Raw genomic sequence first — 16463 nt, forward strand, 5'->3', positions numbered from 1 at the left:
GCGAATAAAAAGTTAGATAGAAACATACAGGTAAAGCTAATAAAAGCGTGCTAATAAAAACAATTGATGGAGGGCGGATGGCGGGAGTAGAGGAGAGGACCACTGATCGTTCCTCCAAAATTGTCTAGATATCGTTCTGTATGTACCAGATACCAAAAACTATTGATTTAGGAGAAAATTTAGATTGAGTTATAACAATTTATGGATTTTACACCAGAGGGGAGATAAAGGGGGGCGGGCGGAGGGTGTCACTGCTTACTTTGTAAGCCCTCCACTTATTTGACCCCTTGAGTCTGTGATATTGGTGAAGGCCAGTATACGTAAAGTTATAATGTGTAAAAATTATGAAAAATAATTTCTCGAAGGGTCGTGGGACCCCCACCCCTCTTTCCATGTTCGAAAAAAAATTCGCTAGTAGACTACTGTCTGTGTCCCAAATTTCATCAAAATCCGTGTAGCCATTCTGGCGTGATTCAGTCGCAAAGACGAAAAAATATAATAATTAAATTATAACTGTTCCTAGGGGGCGGGGACCACGCCCCTTTTGAAAAATATATAGCTAGTAGATCCTTCTAGACTATTGGCTATATGTGTGCAAAATTTCATCCAAATCGGTCCAGCCGTTCTTGCGTTATTGAGTCACAAAGACAAACGTCTGGACAAACATCCAAACATCCAAACATCCAAACATCCAAACATCCAAACATCTAAACATCCAAACATCCAAACATCCAAACATCTTAACATCCAAACTTTCCCATTTATAATATATATTAGATTAGATTAGATTAGATACGTAAGCATTCGGTGAAATTTGAAGCCTACAGCCCTTAAAATGGGGCAGTAATTACGAAAAGTTTTTATATGAACAATCGGTTGTGGGGGATATATTCTATACTAGCCTTTACCCGCGGCCCCGTCCGCAAGGAGAAAATGAAATATGTGGGCTATTCACGTTAGCCTGCTTATAAAGTTATCTGTTTAACATTTTTTTTCTGTCTAATGCATTTTATTTTTGTAATTGAGTAAAAAAAAGAACTTTATGAGCTGATAACCTGATAGGATCCCAAAATGATAACGAAATTATCCAGAAAAAGCCACGAAATGACCCCGACGCTGTCGCGGACGGATCCCGAAAACCATCCAGAAACGCCCCGGAAGTGTTTCCAAAAGTTCCCGAAGTAGTCCCAAAAAACCCGAAATGACAACGACACGATTCTAGACTTATCCAGATAACCACACAGAAATGATGCCTGAAGGGTACCAAATTGATCCCGAAATAGTCCCGAAAAAGTTCCGAAATTACCCTGACGGGCTCCCGGACGGATCTCAGAAACCATCCAGAAAATATCCAGGAAGGGTCCCTAAATTATCCCGACTAACTCCAGAAAAAGTTCCGAAATGGCTCCGAGGGGATCCACGATGGATCGCGAAAACCATACAGAAATGATTCCGGAAGGATTCCAAAATGATCCCGAAATAGTCCGGAATTGACCCAGATGGGATCCCGCACAGATCCAGAAATGATCCCGGAAGGGTGCAAAAACTATCCCGGAAAAGTAACAAAAAATCCCGAAATGGCTACTACGGCATCCCGGACGGATCCAGAAATGATCTCGGAAGGGTCCCCAAATGATCCCAAAATGGTCCCGAAATGACCCTGATGGATCCGGCAAACCATCCAGAAATTATGCCGAAAGGGTCCCAAAATGATTCCGAAATAATACAGAAAAAGTCACGAAACGACCCCTAGAGGATCCCCAAATGATCCCGTATTAGCCCCGAAAAGGTCCCGAAATAAACCCGACGGGATCCCGGACAAATCCCGAAAACCATCCAGAAATGATGCCGGAAGGAATCCCAAATGATTCCGTAAAAGTCCCGCATTGATTCCGACGGGATCCCGAACGGATACCGAAAATCATACAGAAGTGACGCCGGAAAGGTCCTCAAATGATCACCTAATAGTCCCGAAATGACCCTTAATGGGTCATGGACGGATCCCATAAACCATCCAGAAATGATCCCGATATATTCCCGAAGAAGTCCCGAAATGACCCTGACGGTATCTCGAACGCACCCCTAAATGACCCTGACGGGATCCCGGACAGATCCCGAAATCCATCCAGAAATGATCTTGGGAGGGACCCCAAATGATCCCGAAAAAGTCCCGCAATGATTCCGAGGGGATCCTGATCGGATACCGATAACCATCCAGAAGTGATGCCGGAAAGGTCCTCAAATGATCACCTAATACCAAAATGACCCTGACGGCATCCCGGACTGATCCCAAAATCCATCCAGAAATGATCTTGGGAAGGTCCCAAAATTATCCCGAAATAGTCTCGGAAAAGTTCAGAAATTACCCTGACGGGTTCCCGGACGAATCCTGAAAGCCATCTCTAAATGATCCCGAAAAAGTCCCGAAATGACCCTGACTGGACCCCGAAAGGATCCCGAAAACTATCCAGAAATGATGCCGGAAATGTCCTCAAATCATCTCCCAATAGTTCCGAAAAGACCCTGACGGGATCCCGAACGGATCCCGACAACTATCCAGAAATGATACCGAAAGGGCCCGCAAATGATCACCTAATAGTCCCAAAATGACCCTGACGGCATCCCGGACAGATCCCGAAATCCATCCAGAAATGAACTTGGGAGGGTCCCAAAATTATCCCGAAATAGTCTGGGAAAAGTCCAGAAATTACCCTGACGGATACCGGACGAATCCTGAAAACCAATCTTAAATGATGCCGAAAAAGTCCCGAAATGACCCTGATAGGACCCGGAAAGGATCCCGAAAACTAACCAGAAATGATGCCGGAAAGGTCCTCAAATGATCTCCCAATAGTTCCGAAAAGACCCTGACGGGATCCCGAACGGATCCCGACAACTATCCAGAAATGATACCGAAAGGGCCCGCAAATGATCCCGTATTAGTCGAGAAAAAGTCGTGATGCCGAAAAGGTCCTCAAATGATCACCTAATAGTCCCAAAATGACCCTGACGGCATCCCGGACAGATCCCGAAATCCATCCAGAAATGATCTTGGGAGGGTCCCAAAATTATCCCGAAATAGTCTGGGAAAAGTCCAGAAATTACCCTGACGGATACCGGACGAATCCTGAAAACCAATCTTAAATGATGCCGAAAAAGTCCCGAAATGACCCTGATGGGACCCGGAAAGGATCCCGAAAACTAACCAGAAATGATGCCGGAAAGGTCCTCAAATGATCTCCCAATATTTCCGAAAAGACCCTGACGGGATCCCGAACGGATCCCGACAACTATCCAGAAATGATACCGAAAGGGCCCGCAAATGATCCCGTATTAGTCGAGAAAAAGTCCCGAAATGACCCCGACGGGATGCCGGACGAATCCCAAAAACCATCCAGAAATGATTTTGGAAGGGACCCCAATGATCCCGAAAAAGTCCCGCAATTATTCCGACGGGAATCTGAACGGATACCGAAAACCATCCAGAAGTGATGCCGGAACGGTCCTCAAATGCTCACCTAATAATCCCAAAATGACCCTGAGGGCATCCCGGACAAATCCCGAAATCCATCCAGAAATGATCTTGGGAAGGTCCCAAAATGATCCCGAAATAGTCTCGGAAAAGTCCAGAAATTACCCTGACGGGTTCCCGGACGAATCCTGAAAGTCATCGTTAAATGATCCCGAAAAAGCCCCGAAATGACCCTGACGGGATCCCGAAAGGATTCCAAAAACTATCCAGAAATGATGCCGGAAAGGTCCCCAAATGATCCCCTAATAGTTCCGAAATGACCGTGACGGGATCCCGAACGGATCCCGACAACTATCCAGAAATTATGCCGAAAGGGTCCGCAAATGATCCCGTATTAGTCGAGAAAAAGTCCCGAAATGACCCCGACGGGATCCCGGACGAATCCCAAAACCCATCCAGAAATGATGCCGGTAGGTATCCCAAATGATCCAGAAATAATCCCGAAATGACCTCGTCGGCATCCCGAACGGATACCGAAAATTATCCAGAAATGATGCCGGAAAGGTCCACAAATGATCCCCTAATAGTCCCGAAATTACCCTGATGGGATCCCGGACGGATCCCGAAAACCATCCAGAAATGATGCCGGAAGAGCCCCCAAATGATCCCGAAAAAGTCCCCAAATGACCCCGACGATATCCCGGACGGATCCCGAAAACCATCCAGAAATGATGCCGGAAGAGCCCCCAAATGATCCCGAAAAAGTCCCCAAATGACCCCGACGAGATCCCGCACGGATCCCGAAAACCATCCAGAAATGATGCCGGAAGAGCCCCAAATGATCCCGAAAAAGTCCCCAAATGACCCCGACATACTCCAGAAAAGGTTCCGAAATGGCTCCGAGGGAATCAACGACGGATCGCGAAAACCATACAGAAATGATTCCGGAAGGATCCCAAAATGATCCCGAAATAGTCCGGAAATGACCCAGATGGGATCCCGCACAGATCCAGAAATGATCCCGGAAGGGTCCAAAAACTATCCCGGAAAAGTAACAAAAAATCCCGAAATGGCTCCTACGGCATCCCGGACGGATCCAGAAATGATCTCGGAAGGGTCCCCAAATGATCCCAAAATGGTCCCGAAATGACCCTGATGGATCCGGCAAACCATCAAGAAATTATGCCGGAAGGGTCCCCAAATTATCCCGAAATAAAACAGAAAAAGTCACGAAACGACCCCTAGAGGATCCCCAAATGATCCCGTATTAGCCCCAAAAAAGTCCCAAAATGACACTGACGGGATCCCGAAAGGATTCCGAAAACAATACAGAAATGATGCCGGAAAGGTCCTCAAATGATCCCCTAATAGTCCCGAAATGACCGTGACGAAAGGGTTCCCAAATGATCCCGTATTAGTCGCGAAAAAGTCCCGAAATGACCCCGACGGGTTCCGGACGGATCCCGACAACCATCCAGAAATGATGCCGAAAGGGTTCCCAAATGATCCCGTATTAGTCGCGAAAAAGTCCCGAAATGACCCCGACGGGATCCCGGACGGATCCCGAAAACCATCCAGAAATGATGCCGGATGAGCTCCAAAATTATCCGGAAAAAGTCCCCAAATGACCCCGACGAGATCCCGGACGGATCCCGAAAACCATCCAGAAAAGATGCCGGAAGAGCCCACAAATGATCCCTAAAAAGTCCCCATATGACCCCGACGAGATCCCGCACGGATCCCGAAAATCAGCCAGAAATGATGCCGGAAGGGTCCCCAAATGATCGCGAAGTAGTCCCGAAATGATTCCGGAATACTCCCGAAAATGTTCCAAAATAACCCCGACTGGATCCCGGACGGATCCCGTAAACTATACAGAAATGATCCCGGAAGGGTCCCAAAATGATCCCGAAATAGTCCCGAAAAAGTCCCGAAATTACCCCGGCGTAATCCCGGACCGATCCCGAAAACCATCCAGAAATGATCCCGGAAGGGTCTCGATATGACCCTTACGGGATCACAAATAAGGTGAAGCTAATTATAAAACCAAGTTAATAAGGCAGCAGGCGCATTGGAGCGAATAAAAAGTTTGATAGAAACATACAGGTAAAGCTAATAAAAGCGTGCTAATAAAAACAATTGATGGAGGGCGGATGGCAGGAGTAGAGGAGAGGACCACTGATCGTTCCTCCAAAATTGTCTAGATCTCGTTCTGTATGTACCAGATACCAAAAACTATTGATTTAGGAGAAAATTTAGATTGAGTTATAACAATTTATGGATTTTACACCAGAGGGGGAGATAAAGGGGGGCGGCCGGAGGGTGTCACTGCTTACTTTGTAAGCCCTCGACTTATTTGACCCCTTGAGTCTGTGATATTGGTGAAGGCCAGTATACGTAAAGTTATAATGTGTAAAAATTATGAAAAATAATTTCTCGAAGGGTCGTGGGACCGCCACCCCTCTTTCCATGTTCGAAAAAAATTTCGCTAGTAGACTACTGTCTGTGTCCCAAATTTCATCAAAATCCGTGTAGCCATTCTGGCGTGATTCAGTCGCAAAGACGAAAAAATATAATAATTAAATTATAACTGTTCCTAGGGGGCGGGGACCACGCCCCTTTTGAAAAATATATAGCTAGTAGATCCTTCTAGACTATTGGCTATATGTGTGCAAAATTTCATCCAAATCGGTCCAGCCGTTCTTGCGTTATTGAGTCACAAAGACAAACGTCTGGACAAACATCCAAACATCCAAACATCCAAACATCCAAACATCCAAACATCCAAACATCTAAACATCCAAACATCCAAACATCCAAACATCTTAACATCCAAACTTTCCCATTTATAATATATATTAGAATATTAGATATACGACCGATCTCATCCTTTTTTCAGACAACTATATGTGCAATATACGAAATTATTTGGTGAAGTTTGAAGCTTTAATCTGATAAATTGAGGAAGATATGACAAAAATCCTCTTTTTCTAAAAAATCGGGGGTATGGAGGATATATGATATAGTGATCCGATCCGACCGGTTTCGACAAATGTCTAATCGGATACCTAAATACACCCGCTCACCAAATTTTATCTAGATATCTTAAAAATTGGGGACTAGTTCGCATACAAACCGACAGACGGACAGACGGACAGGGCTAAATAAACTTTGCTCTTCATCCTGATTATTTCGGTATACTTAATGGTGGTTCTATTTATTTTCCTTTAAGGGCTTACAATTTTGGGATTCGTGACGAAGTTAATATACCATTTCATTTTCATGAAAGGTATAATTATATGGTATATACCAATATAGGTATCAAACGGAAGGTGTAACACTCCTCATATCAATAGAGAAATTTTTAAGTATGTTTGACCTTTAGAGTTGCCACCTCACTTTATTAATTATATCTCTTTGTACATCCAGTACTATCGCTGAAGCGACTGAAACTTTGTGCATAGGTAATATATAACATTTTAAAACTTTCCATCTAGGTATTGCCACTGAGGATGTTTTCACAAGGTTGCCTGCCATATTTATGGAACTTAAAAAATTACATGAGATAAGCCAATATGGGTATCAAACGAAATCTCTTTGTACATCCACTACTATCACGGAAACGACTGAAATTTTGAATAAAATTTGGTACATCGATAGTGTCTCATATCTTAAGACTTTCTATCTAGGTATTGCCACTGAGGATATTTACACAAGATAGGCACATATTTGAAATTTAACAAAAAAATACGATGAGATATGCCAGCATGGGTACTAAATGGTAAGTGTTTCACTCCGAATTCCAATAGAGATGTTTCTAAGTATGGTTGCCACTTATTGTTGCCCCTCATCTAATTATTACGTATACTACAGCGTTTATCAACCACTATCTCGGAAACGGATCAATCGATTTGGGTGGAATTTGGTACATCGATAATGTGTTAGATTCTAAGACCTTTCACTTAGTTGTTGTCACTGAGGATTGCGGCTTGACCCATTTGTATAAAAGTTCCAAGATAGGTTTGAAATTCAGATACGAAAAGTATTTTATTATTAAGAATTCATGAGCTTAACGCCGGCTTATAATAATTGAATATTCAATTACTATGTTTTTTCTAAGAGAAACTGAAAAGAAGGAAAGAAACATTTACTGGCATATTGCGATGGATCCATTTCGAAAACCGCCAACGTAATCATCATCAAGCAATTTCGTAATGTTATCAAAGGTTTCACCGAGATTCGAGCCGTAATTGACAAAAGTTTGAATTGCTTCGGACTATTCAACAACGAATAATGCGATTATGCAACTAGGTTATTATTACATTCTACATACACATATTCTATTGAAGCTTTTAAGAAGTACATACCTTAATGTAAAAGTACCCAAGGCCCTAGGTTGAAATTATCTGTATAAATTTTTTTTCGAAAAATGTTTAGCCAGTAACTATTGTATATCTTTGTCCAAAATTTCATCAAAATCCGTGTAACCGTTCTGACGTGATTCCCGAAATGACCTTGACGGGATGCAGAAAACGATCCAGAAATGATTCCAGAAGGAATACTCCCGAAAAAGTTCCGATATAATCTTCACCGGAACCCGGAGGGATCCCGAGAACTATCCAGAAATGATACCAGAAGGATCCCCAAATAATCCCGAAAAAGTCCCGAAATGACCCTGACGGAATCCAGAAATGATAATGGAAGGATCCCCAAATGACCCCGAAATAACTTTGACGGGATCCCGGACATATCCCGAAAATCATTCAGAAATTCCAAATATCTAAACATCCAAACTTTCGCATTTATAATATTAATAAGATTAAGATATTTTATTTATTATTTTATTAAGATAAGATTATTGCATGTCTCTTTCTTGACAATTTGTTACAATCTAAATCCTCAATACACAATGCTTCCAAAGACTTTACTCGACTCAGCGCCACGTATGCTTGTCTCTCCTCGAACTCCAAAGTATTTTGATGTCACTTCTACCGGACTGTATGGAATATTCCAAATATGAGCCAAATCGGACCAAAAATACGATTCTTGAAATATTTCGATCCAAGCGCCACCTATCGGACCTTTCAGGCTGGTAGCTAATCGGGAAGTTACTTAAATTTTAATTACAAAATTCGTAAATAACGGCCGGTCGGCCGCTACACAGAGTCAAGCTAAATAATACCGTTTAAAAAATACAGTCATTGTAGACATAGCAATTTGATAACACAATTCAACTGCGCAAATATACATCTAATATCTGATATATATTATAAATGGGAAAGTTTGGATGTTAAGATGTTTGGATGTTTGGATGTTTGGATGTTTAGATGTTTGGATGTTTGGATGTTTGGATGTTTGGATGTTTGGATGTTTGTCCAGACGTTTGTCTTTGTGACTCAATAACGCAAGAACGGCTGGACCGATTTGGATGAAATTTTGCACACATATAGCCAATAGTCTAGAAGGATCTACTAGCTATATATTTTTCAAAAGGGGCGTGGTCCCCGCCCCCTAGGAACAGTTATAATTTAATTATTATATTTTTTCGTCTTTGCGACTGAATCACGCCAGAATGGCTACACGGATTTTGATGAAATTTGGGACACAGACAGTAGTCTACTAGCGAAATTTTTTTCGAACATTGAAAGAGGGGTGGGGGTCCCCCCACCCTTCGAGAAATTATTTTTCATAATTTTTACACATTATAACTTTACGTATACTGGCCTTCACCAATATCACAGACTCAAGGGGTCAAATAAGTCGAGGGCTTACAAAGTAAGCAGTGACACCCTCCGACCGCCCCCCCTTTATCACCCCCTCTGGTGTAAAATCCATAAATTGTTATAACTCAATCTAAATTTTCTCCTAAATCAATAGTTTTTGGTATCTGGTACATACAGAACGAGATCTAGACAATTTTGGAGGAACGATCAGTGGTCCTCTCCTCTACTCCCGCCATCCGCCCTCCATCAATTGTTTTTATTAGCACGCTTTTATTAGCTTTACCTGTATGTTTCTATCTAAATTTTTATTCGCTCCAATGCGCCTGCTGCCTTATTAACATGGTTTTATAATTAGCTTCACCTTATTTGTAATCCCGTAAGGGTCATATCGAGACCCTTCCGGGATCATTTCTGGATGGTTTTCGGGATCGGTCCGGGATTACGCCGGGGTAATTTCGGGACTTTTTCGGGACTATTTCGGGATAATTTTGGGACCCTTCCGGGATCATTTCTGTATAGTTTACGGGATCCGTCCGGGATCCCGTCGGGGTTATTTTGGAACATTTTCGGGACTATTCCGGAATCATTTCGGGACTATTTCGCGATCATTTGGGGACCCTTCCGGCATCATTTCTGGATGGTTTTCGGGATCCGTGCGGGATCTCGTCGGGGTCATATGGGGACTTTTTCGGGATCATTTGAGGGCTCTTCCGACATCATTTCTGGATGGTTTTCGGGATCCGTCCGGGATATCGTCGGGGTCATTTGGGGACTTTTTCGGGATCATTTGGGGGCTCTTCCGGCATCATTTCTGGATGGTTTTCGGGATCTGTCCGGGATCTCGTCGGGGTCATTTGGGGACTTTTTCGGGATCATTTTGGGGCTCATCCGGCATCATTTCTGGATGGTTTTCGGGATCCGTCCGGGATCCCTTCGGGGTCATTTCGGGACTTTTTCGCGACTAATACGGGATCATTTGGGAACCCTTTCGGCATCATTTCTGGATGGTTTTCGGGATCCGTCCGGGATCCCGTCGGGGTCATTTCGGGACTTTTTCGCGACTAATACGGGATCATTTGGGAACCCTTTCTGCATCATTTCTGGATGGTTTTCGGGATCCGTCCGGGATCCCATTAGGGTAATTTCGGGACTATTAGGGGATCATTTTGGGACCTTTCCGGCATCATTTCTGGATAATTTTCGGGATCCGTTCGGGATGCCGACGAGGTCATTTCGGGACTATTTCGGGATCATTTGGGATACCTACCGGCATCATTTCTGGATGGTTTTTGGGATTCGTCCGGGATCCCGTCGTGGTCCTTTCGGGACTTTTTTTCGACTAATACGGGATCATTTGCGGACCCTTTCGGCATCATTTCTGGATAGTTGTCGGGATCCCGTCACGGTCATTTCGGGACTATTAGGGGATCATTTGAGGACCTTTCCGGCATCATTTCTGTATTGTTTTCGGAATCCTTTCGGGATCCCGTCAGGGTCATTTTGGGACTTTTTTGGGCTAATACGGGATCATTTGGGGATCCTCTAGGGGTCGTTTCGTGACTTTTTCTGTTTTATTTCGGGATCATTTGGGGACCCTTCCGGCTTAATTTCTTGATGGTTTGCCGGATCCATCAGGGTCATTTCGGGACCATTTTGGGATCATTTGGGGACCCTTCCGAGATCATTTCTGGATCCGTCTGGGATGCCGTAGGAGCCATTTCGGGATTTTTTGTTACTTTTCCGGGATAGTTTTTTGGACCCTTCCGGGATCATTTCTAGATCTGTGCGGGATCCCATCTGGGTCATTTCCGGACTATTTCGGGATCATTTTGGGATCCTTCCGGAATCATTTCTGTATGGTTTTCGCGATCCGTCGTTGATTCCCTCGGAGCCATTTCGGAACCTTTTCTGGAGTATGTCGGGGTCATTTGGGGACTTTTTCGGGATCATTTGGGGCTCTTCCGGCATCATTTCTGGATGGTTTTCGGGATCCGTGCGGGATCTCGTCGGGGTCATTTGGGGACTTTTTCGGGATCATTTGGGGGCTCTTCCGGCATCATTTCTGGATGGTTTTTGGGATCCGTCCGGGATATCGTCGGGGTCATTTGGGGACTTTTTCGGGATCATTTGGGGGCTCTTCCGGCATCATTTCTGGATGGTTTTCGGGATCCGTCCGGGATCCCATCAGGGTAATTTCGGGACTATTAGGGGATCATTTGTGGACCTTTCCGGCATCATTTCTGGATAATTTACGGTATCCATCCGGGATGCCGACGAGGTCATTTCGGGATTATTTCGGGATCATTTGGGATACCTACCGGCATCATTTCTGGATGGTTTTTGGGATTCATCCGGGATCCCGTCGGGGTCATTTCGGGACTTTTTCTCGACTAATACGGGATCATTTGCGGACCCTTTCGGCATAATTTCTGGATAGTTGTCGGGATCCGCTCGGGATCCCGTCACGGTCGTTTCGGAACTATTAGGGGATCATTTGAGGACCTTTCCGGCATCATTTCTGGATAGTTTTTGGAATCCTTTCGGGATCCCGTCAGGGTCATTTCGGGGCTTTTTCGGGATCTGGCTTTCAGGATTCGTCTGGGAACCCGTCGGGATCATTTTGGGACCTTCCCAAGATCATTTCTGGATGGATTTCGGGGATTTGTCCGGGATGCCCTCAGGGTCATTTTGGGACTATTAGGTGAACATTTGAGGACCGTTCCGGCATCACTTCTGATGGTTTTCGGTATCCGTTCAGATTCCCGTCGGAATAATTGCGGGACTTTTTCGGGATCATTGGGGTCCCTTCCAAAATCATTTCTGGATGGTTTTTGGGATTCGTCCGGCATCCGTCGGGGTCATTTCGGACTTTTTCTCGACTAATACGGGATCATTTGCGGGCCCTTTCGGTATCATTTCTGGATAGTTGTCGGGATCCGTTCGGGATCCCGTCAGGGTCTATTCGGAACTATTGGGAGATCATTTGAGGACATTTCCGGCATCATTTCTGGATAGTTTTCGGGATCCTTTCGGGGTCCAGTCAGGATCAATTCGGGACTTTTTCGGGATCATTTAGAGATGGCTTTCAGGATTCGTCCGGGAACCCGTCAGGGTAATTTCTGAACTTTTCCGAGACTATTTCGGGATAATTTTGGACCTTCCCAAGATCATTTCTGGATGGATTTGGGTTCAGTCCGGGATGCCGTCAGGGTCATTTTGGTATTAGGTGATCATTTGAGGACTTTTTCGGCATCACTTCTGGATGGTTTTCGGTATCCGCTCAGGATCCCGTCGGAATTATTGCGGGACTTTTTCGGGATCATTTGGTGTCCCTTCCGGCATCATTTCTGGCTGGTTTTTGGGATTCGTCCGGCATTCCGTCGGGTTCATTTCGGGACTTTTTCTCGACTAATACGGAATCATTTGCGGGCCCTTTCGGCATCATTTCTAGATAGTTGTCGGGATCCGTTCGGGATCCCGTCAGGTCTTTTCGGAACTATTAGGTGTTCATTTGAGGACATTTCCGGCATCATTTCTGGATAGTTTTCGGGATCCTTTCGGGGTCCAGTCAGGGTCAATTCGGGACTTTTTCGGGATCATTTAGAGATGGCTTTCAGGATTCGTCCGGGAACCCGTCAGGGTAATTTCTGAACTTTTCCGAGACTATTTCGGATAATTTTGGACCTTCCCAAGATCATTTCTGGATGGATTTTGGGTTCAGTTCGGGATGCCGTCAGGGTCATTTTGGTATTAGGTGATCATTTGAGGACCTTTCCGGCATCACTTCTGGATGGTTATCGGTATTCGATCAGGATCCCCTCGAATCATTGCGGGACTTTTTCGGGATCATTTGGGGTCCCTCCCAAGATCATTTCTTGATGGATTTCGGGATCTGTCCGGTCATCCCGGTCATCCCGTCAGGGTCATTTAGGGGTGCGTTCGAGATCCCGTCAGGGTCATTTCGGGACTTCTTCGGGAATATATCGGGATCATTTCTGGATGGTTTATGGGATCCGTCCATGACCCCTTAAGGGTCATTTCGGGACTATTAGGTGATCATTTGAGGACCTTTGCGGCATCACTTCTGGATGATTTCCGGTATCCGTTCGGGATCCCGTCGGAATCAATGCGGGAATTTTACGGAATCATTTGGGATTCCTTCCGGCATCATTTCTGGATGGTTTTCGGATTTGTCCGGGATCCCGTCGGGGTTATTTCGGGACCTTTTCGGGGCTAATACGGGATCATTTGGGGATCCTCTAGGGGTCGTTTCGTGACTTTTTCTGTATTATTTCGGATCGTTTTGGGACCCTTTCGGCATAATTTCTTGATGGTTTGCCGGATCCATCAGGGTCATTTCGGGACCATTTTGGGATCATTTGGGGACCCTTCCGAGATCATTTCTGGATCCGTCCGGGATGCCGTAGGAGCCATTTCGGGATTTTTTGTTACTTTTCCGGGATAGTTTTTGCACCCTTCCGGGATCATTTCTGGATCTGTGCGGGATCCCATCTGGGTCAATTCCGGACTATTTCGGATCATTTTGGAATCCTTCCGGAATCATTTCTGTATGGTTTTCGCGATCCATCGTGGATCCCTCGGAGCCATTTCGGAACTTTTTCTGGAGTATGTCGGGATAATTTAGGGACCTTTCCTGGATATTTTCTGGATGGTTTTTGAGATCCGCCCGGGAGCCCGTCAGGGTCATTTCGGAATCTTTTCGGGATCATTTTGGAACACCTTCAGGGATCATTTCTGTGTGGTTCTCTGGATACGTCTAGAATGGTGTCGTTGTAATTTCGGGTTTTTTGGAACTATTCCGGGAACTTTTAGAGACCCTTCCGGGCATTTCTGGATGGTTTTCGGGATCCGTCCGCGATAGCGTGGGGGTCATTTCATAGGTTTTTCTGGATAATTTCGGGATCATTTGGGATCCTATCAGGTTATCAGCTCATTTAGTTTTTTTTTTTTACTCAATTACAAAAATAAAATGCATTAGACAGAAAACAAAATTTTAAACAGATTACTTGATAAGCAGGCTAACGCGAATAGCCCATATATTTAAATTTCTCCTTGCGGACGGGGCCGCGGGTAAAGGCTAGTATATTATAAATGGGAAAGTTTGAATGTTAAGATGTTTGGATGTTTGTCCAGACGTTTGTCTTTGTGACTCAATAACGGAAGAACGGCTGGACCGATTTGGATGAAATTTTCCACACATATAGCCAATAGTCTAGAAGGATCTACTAGGTATATATTTTTCAAAAAGGGCGTGGTCCCCGCCCCCTAGGAACAGTTATAATTTAATTATTATATTTTTTCGTCTTTGCGACTGAATCACGCCAGAGTGGCTACACGGATTTTGATGAAATTTGGGACACAGACAGTAGTCTACTAGCGAAATTTTTTTCGAACATCGAAAGAGGGGTGGGGTCCCACGACCCCTTCGAGAAATTATTTTTCATAATTTTTACACATTATAACTTTACGTATACTGGCCTTCACCAATATCACAGACTCAAGGGGTCAAATAAGTCGAGGGCTCACAAAGTAAGCAGTGACACCCTCCGCCCGCCCCCCCCCCCCTTTATCACCCCCTCTGGTGTAAAATCCATAAATTGTTATAACTCAATCTAAATTTTCTCCTAAATCAATAGTTTTTGGTATCTGGTACATACAGAACGAGATCTAGACAATTTTGGAGGAACGATCAGCGGTCCTCTCCTCTACTCCCGCCATCCGCAGTCCATCAATTGTTTTTATTAGCACGCTTTTATTAGCTTTACCTGTATGTTTCTATCTAACTTTTTATTCGGGACTTTTTCGGGACTATTTCGGGATCATTTTGGGACCCTTCTGGGATCATTTCTGTATAGTTTACGGGATCCGTCCGGGATCCCGTCGGGGTTATTTTGGAACATTTTCGGGACTATTCCGGAATCATTTCGGGACTATTTCGCGCTCATTTGGGGACCCTTCCGGCATCATTTCTGGATGGTTTTCGGGATCCGTGCGGGATCTCGTCGGGGTCATATGGGGACTTTTTCGGGATCATTTGGGGGCTCTTCCGGCATCATTTCTGGATGGTTTTCGGGATCCGTCCGGGATATCGTCGGGGTCATTTGGGGACTTTTTCGGGATCATTTGGGGGCTCTTCCGGCATCATTTCTGGATGGTTTTCGGGATCTCGTCGGGGTCATTTGGGGACTTTTTCGGGATCATTTTGGGGCTCATCCGGCATCATTTCTGGATGGTTTTCGAGATCCCTCCGGGATCCCGTCGGGGTCATTTCGGGACTTTTTCGCGACTAATACGGGATAATTTGGGAACCCTTTCGGCATCATTTCTGGATGGTTTTCGGGATCCGTCCGGGATCCCATTAGGGTAATTTCGGGACTATTAGGGGATCATTTGGGAACCTTTCCGGCATCATTTCTGAATAATTTTCGGGATCCGTCCGGGATGACGACGAGGTCATTTCGGGACTATTTCGGGATCATTTGGGATACCTACCGGCATCATTTCTGGATGGTTTTTGGGATTCGTCCGGGATCCCGTCGTGGTCCTTTCGGGACTTTTTTTCGACTAATACGGGATCATTTGCGGACCCTTTCGGCATCATTTCTGGATAGTTGTCGGGATCCCGTCACGGTCATTTCGGGACTATTAGGGGATCATTTGAGGACCTTTCCGGCATCATTTCTGTATTGTTTTCGGAATCCTTTCGGGATCCCGTCAGGGTCATTTTGGGGTTTTTCGGGGCTAATACGGGATCATTTGGGGATCCTCTAGGGTTCGTTTCGTGACTTTTTCTGATTTATTTCGGGATCATTTGGGGATCCTTCCGGCATAATTTCTTGATGGTTTGCCGGATCCATCAGGGTCATTTCGGGACCATTTTGGGATCATTTGGGGACCCTTCCGAGATCATTTATGGATCCGTCCGGGATGCCGTAGGAGCCATTTCGGGATTTTTTGTTACTTTTCCGGGATAGTTTTTGGACCCTTCCGGGATCATTTCTGGATCTGTGCGGGATCCCATCTGGGTCATTTCCGGACTATTTCGGGATCATTTTGGGATCCTTCCGGAATCATTTCTGTATGGTTTTCGCGATCCGTCGTTGATTCCCTCGGAGCCATTTCGGAACTTTTCTGGAGTATGTCGGGGTCATTTGGGGACTTTTTCGGGATCATTTGGGGCTCTTCCGGCATCATTTCTGGATGGTTTTCGGGATCTCGTCGGGGTCATTTGGGGACTTTTTCGGGAT

General features: G+C 44.9%; 1 protein-coding gene across 14 annotated transcripts in view; it reads left to right on the forward strand.

Annotated features, from left to right (window-relative positions):
• Nucleotides 1-16463, forward strand: part of kek2 (kekkon 2) — an 894871-nt gene that overhangs the window by 580165 nt on the left and 298243 nt on the right. Inside the window, exon 1 of one of the 14 annotated variants that reach the window (XM_067767650.1) lies at nucleotides 7088-7253. The exons of the other annotated variants lie outside the window; for them this stretch is intronic. The gene's annotated coding sequence lies outside the window, so the exon portion shown is untranslated. Of the gene's footprint in view, nucleotides 1-7087; nucleotides 7254-16463 lie in introns of those variants that run through there. 14 annotated transcript variants of the gene reach the window in all.

This window comes from Eurosta solidaginis, chromosome 2 (genome assembly GCF_040869045.1).
Source record: "Eurosta solidaginis isolate ZX-2024a chromosome 2, ASM4086904v1, whole genome shotgun sequence".
Taxonomy (NCBI): domain Eukaryota; kingdom Metazoa; phylum Arthropoda; class Insecta; order Diptera; family Tephritidae; genus Eurosta; species Eurosta solidaginis.